This window comes from Diaphorina citri, unplaced genomic scaffold (genome assembly GCF_000475195.1).
Source record: "Diaphorina citri unplaced genomic scaffold, Diaci psyllid genome assembly version 1.1 scaffold1439, whole genome shotgun sequence".
Lineage (NCBI taxonomy): Eukaryota > Metazoa > Arthropoda > Insecta > Hemiptera > Psyllidae > Diaphorina > Diaphorina citri.
In genome coordinates this window covers 41,863-58,125 of record NW_007378865.1, presented here as the reverse complement: position 1 = coordinate 58,125, position 16,263 = coordinate 41,863, and positions in this window count along the sequence as shown.

The following is a 16,263-nucleotide window of genomic DNA, read 5'->3' as shown; positions in this document are numbered from 1 at the left end:
ATGTTAGCAATGACCAATTAAAGTGATAAAGAACATTCCCCCACGATAAATATCTGTATTTAAATTATAGTTGGTTATTTTTAGGTTTCATGGTTTATTGGACATACTAGTAATTCTATGAAAAGAAAGAGCTCCAAAATTCTATAGTCAGACGAATTTCTATTTTTACTCGAATCTAATTCTACCAAGTCAGGTCGATTTTATAAACAGACTGTCCTTCACAATCACGTGATATTGGATATCTCCAGGATATCTTTTAACTCTTCAGTGTATCCTTTAGGATCATCTAGGGTTCATTGAACAGTAGATAAATCAAAAAGGGAAGAAATAAGAAGTGTACGTCCACTTTCGAGTTAACAGAGAAAGGGAAAATGAGGATTTAGTTTAGATTAAATCTGGTAAATCTGTGGCAGATACTGATCTACTGATCTCTTCACACGATTCAGTTCAAACATGAAGTCCAGACAGCCTAGTCTACAACAGGTAAGGACTGAACAGTCTACCCAACGTGTTGGAAATAAATACGGAGGGGTGGATGTGGACAGGTATAATCTTTTCTAAGGTTTCGTACTATTCTTTTGTTTGGCCAAATAAGAGACTAAGGAGGATTTTGAATGCTTTCAATTTGCGACTAAGGACTGAACAGTCTACCCAACGTGTTGGAAATAAATACGGAGGGGTGGATGTGGACAGGTATAATCTTTTCTAAGGTTTCGTACTTTTCTTTTGTTTGGCCAAATAAGAGACTAAGGAGGATTTTGAATGCTTTCAATTTGCGAATTTCACAAAGACATGTGAACACAGTTATAGAGACGTACTAGGGAGTTTTGTAATAACGTGGCAGTTGGTTTTGAAAGCCTCAGGCAAAACGACAAGAAAGGGCAAGGTCACAAATGTCACAATAGAACTGAAAAATGACATTCCCTCCAGCTATTCCTTTATTAGATGTCTTTTATTTAAATGATTCCCTATTTAATTTAATAACTTGTATTGCCATTCTTAGCATTGTTCAGAACTCGACAAAATATAGGGATCATATAAGGTTATAAGGGGTATGATCAAAGTATACGAAATCTCTTTCTCATCAAAAGTCGATTCGAACCTTAGAATCGGCAGAACTCTTAGGAGCAACTGGATCATCCTGTTAGTATTGCCAAATGTTAACCATGCACTGTATTTTCAACTCATCAGACATTAAGACTTTAGTCCCTTTAACTTATAAATACAAAAGTCATATTATAATTTTAAAACGTTAAAAAAATAAAACTTTTGATGGGTCTTTTTTATCGGAAGTTGTTATAATGCAAAAGCTTGATTTTTTTAGTAGTAGTTTTATTATAAGTAATATGATGAACTATTTCTTAAGAAAATGACTTCAATAATGCCAATCGTGGTACTGTGCTCTCCTGATGAGAGGGATGCTCCTTGGTATAATTCAGCTAGTAACGATGAATTCCTTCTTAAGTACACTTTCAGGTTCAATTATGATATCCGATCTTTTTTATTTAACCAATGTTTTATTTTACACTTAAGTTCAATGAATGACCGATGTAACTTACACAGATACCTGATTTTCTCGTGTTGTTCGCACTGTTTCTTCCTTAAATATCTTCTGGAGATTTTTACTTAATTATTTCTGGTATTGCTTTTAAAAGTTTGAACACTTACTACCGCGCTTTCTTCTTTTAGTGTTGTTGGAGTTTCTTGGGTTTTATCTAACACGTCTGTTCTCTCATCAGTATTAGGACAGACAACGATATGGCTTCTTGCAATTATTTTTGTTAATTAAAATTAATTAAAAGAAAATAATTATCACAATGTTTAGTGGTTGACGAGCGGTTGAATGTTTATTTGTGTTGGGCTTGGCAATACTCGCTGCTGCTCAGTTGAAACTCCATTAAATTAATACTATGAAAGTCACCAATCTGAAACACAACAATACATTTGGGAATGTTAGCAATGACCAATTAAAGTGATAAAGAACATTCCCCCACGATAAATATCTGTATTTAAATTATAGTTGGTTATTTTTAGGTTTCATGGTTTATTGGACATACTAGTAATTCTATGAAAAGAAAGAGCTCCAAAATTCTATAGTCAGACGAATTTCTATTTTTACTCGAATCTAATTCTACCAAGTCAGGTCGAACAGACTGTCCTTCACAATCACGTGATATTGGATATCTCCAGGATATCTTTTAACTCTTCAGTGTATCCTTTAGGATCATCTAGGGTTCATTGAACAGTAGATAAATCAAAAAGGGAAGAAATAAGAAGTGTACGTCCACTTTCGAGTTAACAGAGAAAGGGCAAATGGGGATTTAGTTTAGATTAAATCTGGTAAATTTAATTCTATGAAAAGAAAGAGCTCCAAAATTCTATAGTCAGACGAATTTCTATTTTTACTCGAATCTAATTCTACCAAGTCAGGTCGATTTTATATGGTTGCCAGAAATGTTCAGAGATTCCATGTGCAATTCAAATCAGCAAAGTCAACCACATCGAAATAGATTAGGCAATGGCAGAAACCACAAGAACTTTCGAACTTTGGAGTAGTTTCACCACAGTTTAAACAGAGGATAAAACGAAAATTCCCTTTACTTATTCTAGATTGAAAGACCTGTTACACCAGAGAGCAATTCCATTACTCTATATTCCTGGAATCTACATTCAACGGGTACCTTTACCCGTGACAGTCTGTAAGACCCTTTACAAGTAGGTAGTCTACAACATTCTACAAGACCCTTTACAATGCTAGAGTCCTGGAATCTACATTCAACGGGTACCTTTACCCGTGACAGTCTGTAAGACCCTTTACAAGTACGTAATCTACAACATTCTACAAGACGCTTTACAACTGCTAGAAGCCAAGTTCCATCGCCTTTCTCAGAAGAGTAGGGCTGACCTTATTAAAAAAGTAGGTAAGCACAATGATGTCATTCTGAATAGACATTCAGAGGAAGCCCGAGACGAGCTTTTCCCTCAAGACGAGAAACGAAGAGACTTGAAATGAGTCGACGGTCTAGGAAAGAAACAAGGGAAGCGTGAAAAGGAAATAATTTACTTTCCAGAGCAAACACAAGGAGCTTTTCCCTCAAGACGAGAAACGAAGAGACTTGAAATGAGTCGACGGTCTAGGAACTTGACTGAAAGAAACAAGGGAAGCGTGAAAAGGAAATAATTTACTTTCCAGAGCAAACACAAGATCCGGGAGAATACGAAGGCAGAGGGAAAGGAAGAGGAAAGAAATGAGGGAATAAGTAGGACGCTTGAGGGACAGAAGAAGAAAACTTTGGGAAAGAAAATGAAGGGAAGAGAAGAGAAAGAAATGAAAGAAAGAGAGGAAAAGAAGGAAAAAGTAAGAACGGAAGGACGACAAGAAAAGGAACGAAAAGGGAAGAGGGAATGAGCGTTAGAAATAGAACGAAAGATAGAGAGGTGTGAGGGACACGAGACATAAGATAGAGGACCAAGGTGTGGCATGAGAGGGAGAGAAGAGCAGCAGAATTGAGACCAAAGTAATTTCGTCTGATAAGCCATGTGTGCAGTAATGTGCTATGGTCAGATTAGGATCGATGAGATTAGAGTGGGACTCTAACTGAATGAGATTTCCAATGATCTCTAACTTTCATAACTCGAGGATTTGGTTAGTATGAAAAAGGCTAGCATAACATTACATTACATTGAAATAGGGGACTTTTCTAATGAAAGTCCTATATTATGCGGAGTCCAGTATGTAGGAGTATTGCACCTCTAAGGTGGCATAGGAAAAAGGCTAGCATAACATTACATTACATTGAAATAGGGGACTTTTCTAATGAAAGTCCTATATTATGCGGAGTCCAGTATGTAGGACTATTGCACCTCTAAGGTGGCATAAAACCCAATTAGCTTAATATGACCTTCTTGTTTTAAGGGTTGTACCTCTCATGTCGAACAAATGAAGAAAGGTTTCATAGTTAATGTTCAATATAAAGGAGGTTCATGGCATTAATCATTATGCATTTTCAATAGGGATGAGGGATGAGTACTGCAGAAGAAGATCCGAAGATACACAGCAACGGATTGCAAGGAACATTATGTCAAATTAATATGGCTTCTCTTCAGAACGAACAAATGTTTAGGAGTAATTTCGAGGTATATGTTGTTTTAAGGGTTGTACCTCTCATGTCGAACAAATGAAGAAAGGTTTCATAGTTAATGTTCAAAATAAAGGAGGTTCATGGCATCATGCATTTGCAATAGGGATGAGTACTGCAGAAGAAGATCCGAAGATACACAGCAACGGATTGCAAGGAACATTATGTCAATTATGGCTTCTCTTCAGAACAAACAAATCTTTAGGAGTAATTTCGAGGTATAAGTAGATGATGCTTACACTTGAAATCTGTCCAACTAGCTACTTGTAGCATAGAAAACACTACGATTAGGGTTGAGGGCAACGTCCTTTCCAAACGTTTCTTTGTTTAGCATGTTCATGTTCAGTGATTGAATCTGAATGGTCACATAAAATGTCATTGACCACCAATGTTCTTGGTATTTTGCGAAAGCGCGTTGTTAAGGAGGCTTTGAAAGACTGGAAAGAAAGAGAGTTTAGGATGGGATGAGGTACCGAGTTCCAGAGATTTATGGATGAGATGAGGATTAGGGTTGAGGGCAACGTCCTTTCCTGAATGGTTACATAAAATGTCATTGACCACCAATGTTCTTGGTATTTTGCGAAAACGCGTTACGTATATTATACTGTACCTATAGCAATATAGACGAAATTACGGGAGTATAAAAACATGTACACGCATCATGCATTTGCAATAGGGATGAGGGATGAGTACTGCAGAAGAAGATCCGAAGATACACAGCAACGGATTGCAAGGAACATTATGGCAAATATGGCTTCTCTTCAGAACGAACAAATGTTTAGGAGTAATTTCGAGGTATAAGTAGATGCTTACACTTGAAATCTGTCCAACTAGCTACTTGTAGCATAGAAAACACTACGATTAGGGTTGAGGGCAACGTCCTTTCCAAACGTTTCTTTGTTTAGCATGTTCAGTGATTGAATGGTTACATAAAATGTCATTGACCACCAATGTTCTTGGTATTTTGCGAAAACGCGTAACGCATATTATACTGTACCTATATAGCAATATAGACGAAATTACGGGAGTATAAAAACATACACTTATTATTGATAGAATCAATGCACTTGCGTTCTTACATGTTTATTATGATTTAAGTTTTACGTCAGTGTATGTTTACGTCACGCGCGTTACGTATTATACTGTACCTATATAGCAATATAGACGAAATTACGGGAGTATAAAAACATACACTTATTATTGATAGAATCAATTCACTTGCGTTCTTACATGTTTATTATGATTTAAGTTTTACGTCAGTGTATGTTTACGTCACTTGGGTCAGAATCTTACAATACTTTGTACGGTGGATCAAGGATTTCCTAGTTTCAAATACACGTTAGCTTGACTACAATGCCATAGTTTCATTGAATGAGTTTCATGTGATTTTCTTCAGATCACATTTCCAAGTGTGACCTCATTGGCTACTTGGTTGCCATTCAGGTCGCTAATAAACACCTTATCGGATCAGGGGCCCAGTCCTGAAACGGGTGATGCTGAGATTCTGAGATGTACGATGTACAGACTACAAATGAATTTACTGAAAAGGGGGAGATAAATAGATAATAGCATCTCAAATAGGTACCTGGTGTTTTCCAAGTGTGACCTCATTGGCTACTTGGTTGCCATTCAGGTCGCTAATAAACACCTTATCGGATCAGGGGCCCAGTCCTGAAACGGATGATGCTGAGATGTACGATGTACAGGCTATAAATGAATTTACCGAAAAGGGGGAGATAAATAGATAATAAATAGCATCTCAAATAGGTACGTGGTGCCTTTACTTGTATAGTACTACACCGCATGGCTTTCAGGGATCGTAAGCAGAAACTCGGGGAAAGCAGATCATAAAAATTTGTAATAAAAGAAAGGAAGGCCGAAAAAGATTAAATTCTCTTGATTTAACTACAATTTTTTTATCCGGAAAAAATCGACAATTAGGTACCTACCTATTTTAAAACATAAAAATAAGAAATCTCAGACACAATAATTCATCAGCACGTGTGGTAATGTAGATAAGTTTGTTTTAGGCGAGCCTAGCCAACTCTGCTGACTTCTTCCATTCACAGTCATGCAGTCATGCTGTAAAAGAGCCACATGTCTATTTTATAATGTAATCTGAGCTCATACCAACATTATGCAAAATGGCCAAGGATAATTATTCCAATTCAAATCGAGCTGGATTTACCTGATTTCCGGACAGACGGGGGCTATGACAGTTGTGATTATATCTGCTCAGATAACTATCTACCATGGAAGGTACACACTGTGGTCTCGACGGTAAAGTTATTGGCTCAACCGAAAAACTACTCATTTAAATTCGGAAGAAGGGGCGACAGGTTATATATTCCAAAGGGAAATTTTCACCAGAAATAAACACTTCGTTGGGTTATGAAAAAAAATTCAATGGGGAGTTCTCAGAATTATGAAACACTCGCGAGGAAAATGTTTTGAAACCGAACTCCGAATGTGAAAATGAAAACTGAGAATGTAGAGAAAAGTGAACGTTAAATTCGGAAGAAGGGGCGACAGGTTATATATTCCAAAGGGAAATTTTCACCAGAAATAAACACTTCGTTGGGTTATGAAAAAAAAAATTCAATGGGGAGTTCTCAGAAAACACTCGCGAGGAAAATGTTTTGAAACCGAACTCCGAATGTGAAAATGAAAACTGAGAATGTAGAGAAAAGTGAACGTTGGAGAATGCTGTGTGTACAATTCCCAACGCCCTTGTATGATGTGATGAGCGAGTCGACACGACATGCGCACGCCATGCAAAGGCGACATACTGGATGGAATGGAAAAATGTCCACCCTTATAATCAGAGGGAAAATTGATAAGAGTGCACAACAAGGAAAGGCCCGCTGAAAAAATGACTCCTAAAAGTACGACGTACACTAAGAAACTTCTGTTGAAATTAATAGAAATAGGTATCTACTCTAGAATAATGTCTAATTGAGGGGAAGACAGAGGGAACAAGGCACCCCCAGCATTATTAGGGACTGTACATACAGCAACATTGCATGATTGATCTAGGAATTACAATAGTATGCGAAGACTGCTAAGGTAAAATAATACTTAACCTCAGAAGGTTTAAAATTCGGCTAACGATAGTCAAAACTTTAAAATCAAGTAAGTATCTTTTTAGCAAAAATGTGGCCTCACCCTAACAGAATTCTATTATTAAGATGAAACGAGGATTTCCCTATACTTCATAGCCAGGTCAACCTCGGATTGCACTCAATCCTGAGACAATCCACGGTGGTAAAACTCGACCTTATTAAATTCTTTTATATTGAGATCTCGCTTGCTTCTTAAGTAAAAGAAAGAATTTAATAAATAGTAAATAGGACTTCTACGTATATATTATGAGGACCTTGCTTCTTAAGTAAAAGAAAGAATTTAATAAATAGTAAATAGGACTTCTACGTATATGAGGATGGATCCTTACTGTGCGTACCAATGTTTAAACGAGCCAGTGGAGTCCTCTTAGGCCAGCAACTTACTATCAGGTATACCTGTCAGGTCTACCTGAGTGGCTGGCCTTACACCGAATCATTATGTAGTTAACTCCCACTCCCACGCCATAAACAAAGCTTTATTCTCTGATGATTCTGAGTAACTCTGAACTGTAAATGGATTCACATTCGCAAGCAGAAAATCTAATAACAAGTGTTCGCCGTATTTTTCGTTTGAGAAGCAGAGCAAAATATCTCAATTGCTTTTTCCCCTAAGAGCAGATCATTTCTGACCCACTTCTTTGAAATCTAGTTCCCGGGATTGCGATGCTTTTTGTCTCGGAGAAAGAACAGGGACAAAAATTTCCTCTCTTTCCAAGAAAAAAATTAGATGGTGCTATACTGAAGTTTATTGTAGCATGATTTTCCTCGATCTTCTGACATCATTATAATTTTACAGCTCCACTAGTTTTATTTCTAACATTAAAACTACGCATATCTCCAGTTTACGTCAGTAAAACGTGATTTAGCAAATTCAATTGGCTATACTTCATAGGTAGGCACTAATTTTCTCAATTTTCTACTCTCGCCTCGTCATGTTAAGTAAAGAATAAGTGTATGTGATATATTATATATTTTCTAATGCAGATATTAATCCAAAAGGGGAGGGGGAAAAATAGAATCATGATAATATCTATAATCAGCTAGTATTTGCGCCTTTGATTATTGATTAATTCGAAATAACTGTAGGTATACTATCAATATCAGCAGAAAGTATTTTTTATATTCCTTGTGAATTGAATGGTTTCTTATCAGCTTATCAGGTACTTTTGAATGAATGGATTTCCTCCATTCAATCAGTCTAAAGTTCTTTCAATTTTATTATAGCTCGTTAGAATTGTGGATGCTACTGGAAAAGGTCACACAAGTGTTCTTGAAATTTTGACCATTAAAAGCTTTGCCAATTACTGATAACTGGGCCCTATTCCGCGAACAACTCTGTACTCCCCCATTCCTAACTTTTACGTAACGGTCCGTCAGACGAGACAGTATTTTCTACACCCAAATTCCTGACCTTTGTAGCTTTCATAGCGTTAGATGGCAATTCAAGAGCATAAATGCAGTTATCATTACTTCATTAGACGCTAAGGCCAGCCACTCACTATCAGGTAGACCTGATCGGGTATACGTATACCTGACACCTGATGAGCACAGACACTAACAGGTAGAGGCGGAGCTTTTCAGCAGTACCTGTCAGGTCTACTTAATAGGTATCTGATGAGGATACACACTATCAGGTGTACCTGTCGTCAGTGCCCTAAATCACCAAAGTATGGAAAAGTATTTACAATTCCATATTTCGATATGATTCGTCCAAATTCAAAATTCTGCTTTTCCATTGGCTATTACACTTGTAAGAGACTTTTCCATACTTTGGTGATTTAGGGCACAGGTCTACCTGATAGTGAGTGGCTGGCCTAAGATGAAGACTATGGAAACATGAGAAGTCACACGAGGACTATTAGGTGACGTGACGTGACGTGACGTAACTGAACTTGACCAGCAGACCAGCAATGAGATCAAACCCAAGGCCACGTGCAAAATTTGATTTCTTTATCAGCTTCATTTGAATGTCATTAACACGTGCATGGTAGCTCACACAAAATCCGATTCAAGGATATTCATACAAACTAATAAAGAATTGGTAATTTAATTAGGTATTATCAAATATTGGAATAAGCAAAAGGAGTGCAATAAATTCGCAAAATACACCTTCAACTTGGTTGAGGAATTTTATAGCTCATTTTATCAGCCTTTATTTCTATTTCTGGCGTTCTTTTGTGAGTTATGTAGCCATCACTGATGGAGGGTTGGAGGGTCAGCATCAAAAGATAATTAAGTGCACACACGGGGGAGCACAGGTATGAATACTTTTAGCCAAGTCACGGTGGTAAAATATACCCACGTTTATATGTATTTTCTGTTTACATCCAGCTAATAAAAATGCGTATAAATAACGGACGTCAGGGACTCTGTAGAACAGAGGGGGAGGAGGAGGAGGAGGAAGAAGAAGAAGAAGAAGAAAAAGAAGAAGAAAAAGGGGGAAAAAAGATAGGCAAACAAAACCGTCCAAATAAAGCTGACATTTACTTAAAAGACTCCATGCTGTTCTCCGGCAGTGAAAAATGCACTCAATTTTCTTCTCTTGCTCCTCTACTTGAATCTTAAATGTGAGTGGACGGGACGCCGGGTTGCCTGCGCTTTACCAAGGAAAATTGATCTAAATCGGTTTAGATTTCGGCAAAATCCTTTCTTATTGCATATCTAGAATTTATTGGGAATATTCCTATCAAATTTCAGCTTTCTAGGTGTTGAGGTTCTGGAGATAGAGCGATCAGTCAGATCAGTGTGTGAATCAGTGTGAGTGAGTGAGTACTGTGAGTAATAATTATCTAATTATTGATCTAGCTTTTATATGCTGGTAAAGATTGACACAGATCAGCTTCCTTTACATTGTCTCCATTATTCCCCAATATAAATGCTAGGTATTATTCCCCAATATAAACGCCCACACAGCTTTAGTGTGAGTGAGTGAGTACTGTGAGTAATAATTATCTAATTATTGATCTAGCTTTTATATGCTGGTAAAGATTGACACAGATCAGCTTCTTCTACATTGTCTCCATTATTCCCCAATATAAATGCTAGGTATTATTCCCCAATATAAACGCCCACACAGCTTTGAACCCATTTTAAAGCTGTGTGGGCGTGAAGGATAATACGAGTGTGATTGAAGGAAAGGAAGAAGGGTAATGACGTAGATGTCATAATTACAATGGTGCCATTTTAATTACCTGCCCTATCATTCTATTATGGGTAATGAATGGGTTTGACACTGACCATGCTATACCTACACCTACATTTATAGGTACATATCATGTATTATTAAGGCCATAAATGTCATACCTGTCAAATACACGTATAATACTATAATACATTTTAAAGCTGTTCAAAATTCCGAGACGGCTTTGTAAGCCTAGGATGAAATCTGAACAAAGGGTATTTGGTATTTGGAGAGGAAAGAGGAGTCTAAATATAAAATAACTGCACCTAACTGTGTGCTTGTTCTATATGGCTTTCGCCCAAAAATTGATGGAAAAATGTACATCAAAGTACCTACCCCTAATAACTCATTAACTCTAATTAAGAAGACATGAAGTGATGGCAAAATAAATATGGGTAAGTACGGTACCTTGAACAAATTTTGTCATTCTAAAACTTCGAACAGCAGGAGTAAAGGGACTTTTCAGTCTCATTCTGGCAGGACAAACAAGGTATATTCGAACACATGACGTAATTGTACAGAGGTAAATATTGCATCACTAAATATAAAATAACTGCACCTAACTGTGTGCTTGTTCTATATGGCTTTCGCCCAAAAATTGATGGAAAAATGTACATCAAAGTACCCCTAATAACTCATTAACTCTAATTAAGAAGACATGAAGTGATGGCAAAATAAATATGGGTACAGTACACCTTGAACAAATTTTGTCATTCTAAAACTTCAAACTGCAGGAGTAAAGGGACTTTTCAGTCTCATTCTGACAGGATAAACAAGGTATATTCGATTGTACTTCGCAAAACACATGACGTAATTGTACAGAGGTAAATATTGCATCATTTGCTATTTTCATTTATGTAACAGTTCGTTAGTGACTTGGTTTCTCTGATACCGGAGACAAACAACTTTTCAAGTACCTACGAAGTTAGGCAGGGACAATAATAGCACGTACCTATATCAGTTCCCAAAGGATCACTGAAGTTAAGCAACGATGCGCGCGGTTAGCATCCAGATGGGTGGCCATCTGGAAAATGCGAGGTGCAAGCTTTTCTCTGTCCAACTCGGACTGTACGGGGGTAATATGAGTAGGCTAGGAGCCTGTCGTTGGATGGAGGGTAAAACCCCCGCCACCAAAGACCTTAGCAGTTATACACTGACGGTAAACCTCTATAAAAGAACAGAAGAGGTCACAAGAACAGAAGAGGTCACAAAATTTCACCATGATAATCATCACAGCTGAAAATTTGTGTGTTTTGCGTAGGAAGCTATACCGATGACTGCTAGCGGGGGGTTTTGTGTAATGCACGCGGTTATTGCATAGAAAATAGAAACTTTTACGCCCACACGAGGCAAACTAGAAGTCTCGAGGGTTAAATTGAGTGAAAGAGGCACAAGGAGAGAGGAGGGGGGAGAGAAGAGGAAGAGGGGAGGAAAAGTGGTCAAGAAAAAAGAAGAAGAGATGGGAGAAGGAACTATAGGTAGGGAAGTCGCGAGAGAAGGAATGTAGAAATAGAAATGGGAGAAGGGTTAATCAGGAGAGAAGGAGGGTGAGAGAGGGAAAGAAAGAGAGTTGGAGGGAGATGATTTCTCTCAGAGGAGGGACATACAGGGGGGAAAAGAGAGGGAGAGGAAAGGAAAGAGGGAGAGATAAAGGGAACCAATTCTGAGAAATAATCATTACGTCACATCAAAACAGCGTAGAAGACGATCTTTTCTCTCCTCTTTAGAAGTAAGTATTAAATTTACTTCGGATGAAAATAAATTGAGCTTTTTATAATGTGGGAAGAAGGTCAGGGCAGATGTTTTGGGAGAACAAATTCTTCATCATTACGGGTAGAACTGGTCTTTTATTTCCCCGGGTCCTCACGTTTAAGTGAAACCTAATTATATATTGCCATAAAACCCTAATACCAACATTTTTTGGTTGGGTAATTGTTGGCCTTATTTCGTACATTATATCGTAAGGCCAACAATGATCCAACCATCGATGTTGTTGGGGAAGTTAATCTTCTTGGTTAATCTTAGTGTAAAGCTTAAAGTTAAACTAAGACATTGCTTAAGATTGAATCCAACAGGATCACTTTGGATTTCATAGCGTGGACCCGGAAAATAAAGCAGAACTTGAAACTTTTTATGCACCTTGAGGGCCTTGTGGGATTTGCTAAAAGAGCCCTGATGGCCCACCTACACTTTTCTTTAAATATAAAAGAAGAAAATATTCTTTTCACTCTTTCCTTTTTGTATCCTTTTATCTTTGCATTTGAAGCCCTAAGGTTGATCGGCTTAAAACCCACGATCCGACTTATTTTCAGTTCCTGCTACTGCTACATACTGTAAGGGGGGAGGGAATGTTATGATAAGTGTGCCTAATATTTTGTTTTCGGTTCAAATTCTAACAGTAAGAAATAAAGAACCAGAAGGGGATAAAATTAATATTTTACAAATGAACCATAACCATGATCCCCTTCCGACTCCCTTTTCGTTTGTGGATGTTCTCGAGAGTTGAGCAAAACAACTGATCCAATATGGATTACAAAATGATTTTGTAAGCACAGAGACACGTCCAGAAATGGACTTAACCCCTCGCAAATGGTCAATAATCGTATCTGGGAACTGCAATAAACTCTCCAGAAATGGACCAACATAAAGTTTTTACAAAAGTCAATATGAGACTATCTATGGACCCAGGGGTTAAACACTACCTAATTTTGAAAATAAAATACCACTCTCTAAACTACATTCCAAGGTGCCATTTTCCATTCCCGAAAATATTTACGACCACAGAAATGGACTTAACCCCTCGCAAATGGTCAATAATCGTATCTGGGAACTGCAATAAACTCTCCAGAAATGGACCAACATAAAGTTTGTACAAAAGTCAATATGAGACTATCTATGGACCCAGGGGTTAAACTCTACCTAATTTCGAAAATAAAATACCACTCTCTAAACTACATTCCAAGGTGCCATTTTCCAATCCCGAAAATATTTACGACCAAGCTCGGGGCAAACACAGCTTAGTTGTCGATAAACAATACCTTTGTACAAAAGTCAATATGAGACTATCTATGGACCCAGGGGTTAAACTCTACCTAATTTCGAAAATAAAATACCACTCTCTAAACTATACATTCCAAGGTGCCATTTTCCATTCCCGAAAATATTTACGACCAAGCACGGGGCAAACACAGCTTAGTTGTCGATAAACAATACCTACTCAATAACATCAATAACAAATCTATTGTTTTCCATTGTGCAAAATTGCTGACGATGGTGTAAGTGTGTGGGTGGGATGTCTGGGGAGGGATTACAGGGCTGAAGGTCACCCAAATGGTCAACACGTGGTGTAAGTACATCAAGCAGAGCTATATGTTGCATTCCTATTGATACATGTGTGACACAGGTGACAGGTAAAATAATGTTGGAACATCCATCATGCATTGAGATGAATTCGGCACATACATATTTATATCAGCAATACATCAACATACATAGGTTTTTTTTGTAATTTTTGTAATTTGTAAGTAATGATACTTAATTTATTTGTAATAACAATTTTACAATACCTACATGTTAAATAATCCACAGTTTGATAATTAATAAATGAGGTATTAAGGTATTCATAACCAACGAAATATGCAAGCTTTGGCAACAAAAATATTTCAACCTTTAAAGTGGACTGTGGAGACAGTGAGATCCTGTACGGAAAGACAGAGAGACCAAAAGTTATACAATTTTCCAGCAGTAAGTGAAGGATGGCTTTATTCTTCAAACTAAACTGATCTCAAAGACAAGGTCAACCTATTTTGACAAATAGAGGATTCCTGGAAGCACTATTCATAACCAACGAAATATGCAAGCTTTGGCAACAAAAATATTTCAACCTCTAAAGTGCACTGTGGAGACAATGAGATCCTGTACGGAAAGACAGAGAGACCAAAAGTTATACAATTTTCCTATTTTCCAGCAGTAAGTGAAGGATGGCTTCATTCTTCAAATTAAACTGATCTCAAAGACAAGGTCAACCTATTTTGACAAATAGAGGATTCCTGGAAGCATACAATGTGTTCCAATTCACTCGACCCCAATGCTGTGAATCTTGTCTGTTTGGTAGATAGGCTAATTATACTACATACCTACTGATTTCAATATTCACCTCATCATCCGGTAGACCAGTGGCAGATCAATGAACCCAACTAGAATATACAACATCAGCAAAAACTGACAGAAGAGATTGGATAGGAGGTAATTCGAACTCGGGTCTAACATTGATGAAACACAGTCAGGGCGAGGGAAGAGATGAAAGATCGTTGAACTCTTCTAATAGAAAACCTATATAGGCACCTATTTGGTAGATAGGCTAATTATACTACATACCTACTGATTTCAATATTCACCTCATCATCCGGTAGACCAGTGGCAGATCAATGAACCCGACTAGAATATACAACATCAGCAAAAACTAACAGAAGAGATTGGATAGGAACTCGGGTCTCACATTGATGAAACACAGTCAGGGCGAGGGAAGAGATGAAAGATCGTTGACCTCTTCTAATAGAAAACCTATATAGGCACTTAAGTAAGTAGGTAGGAAGCATTTTTTTTTTTTTAGGTACCTAGCTATCCTTTGTATTGTTCCATAAAATGTAATGTTATTACCAATTAAATGTATAAGACCTTGTTTAGAGTGCGAGAGTGAAGGGACTTTTCAGTCCTATGCTGGTAGTATAAACAAGGTATATTCTATTCTAGCTTTAGCTATCTACAAGTATGTATATTCTGATTATGTAGTTGACAGATTACCAATTGATTCCAAGTTGGAAGTAAGTGCAAATTTCAGTAGCTAATTCCGTAGGCACCAGTGACTGTGCTGTCTAAATTGAATTTTTTTCATCTTTAGAGAAGCCTCGGTAAAACTTTCGAATTTTACATCAGACACCCCCTCTCATGAAAGAATTTACGAACGCAAAACACATGACGTAATTGTACAGAGGTAAATATTGCATCATTTGCTATTTTCATTTATGTAACAGTTCGTTAGTGACTTGGTTTTTCCGATACCGGAGACAAACAACTTTTCAAGTGTCCATCCCAATGTCCTCAATCTGATGCATCACACTATCTGTGGTGGATCACACAATCTAGTCCTAGTGCATCACACAATCTGGTGCACGGGGTGCACCACATAATCTGGTAAATCACCCAATCTGGTGGGTCACAGTTTTAAATTACACAGTGATTGATCGAAAGAAGGGAGTTCTAGAGATTTCATTTCACTAATGTCAATTTTTCAAGAGGTTTGATAGGGAGAACTGTAACTTCCAAGGTCTTATCGTAGCGAAATCGAAGAGAAAAGGAAAACAGAGGATAGAAGAAAGCCGACCGTTCCGAGAACGAACCTTTGTCTATTTAGGATAAAATGCGTCCCGGGTGGGAATCGAACCTCTGACATGGCGCTTACAAGGCAGATGCGCTAGCCTCCAAGCTAAGCTAGGATGGTTTTACCCCCAGACTTGTGGACAAATTAGAGACTTTGTAGCACCAATACATAGGTAGTGAGCTACTTAGGCCCCAGACTTAGTGGACAAATTAGAGACTTTGTAGCACCAATACATAGATAGTGAGCTACTTAGGTATGGAAGAGGACAACGTAAATATTATTTGAAATAGATAGGTGGGTACTTGAGATAGGCATTCAATTTGCACAGACAAGCAATAACCATTGAAACCCAAAATACCAAGCCTACTGAATTTCCGAGAACGAACCTTTGTCTATTTAGGATAAAATGCGTCCCGGGTGGGAATCGAACCTCTGACATGG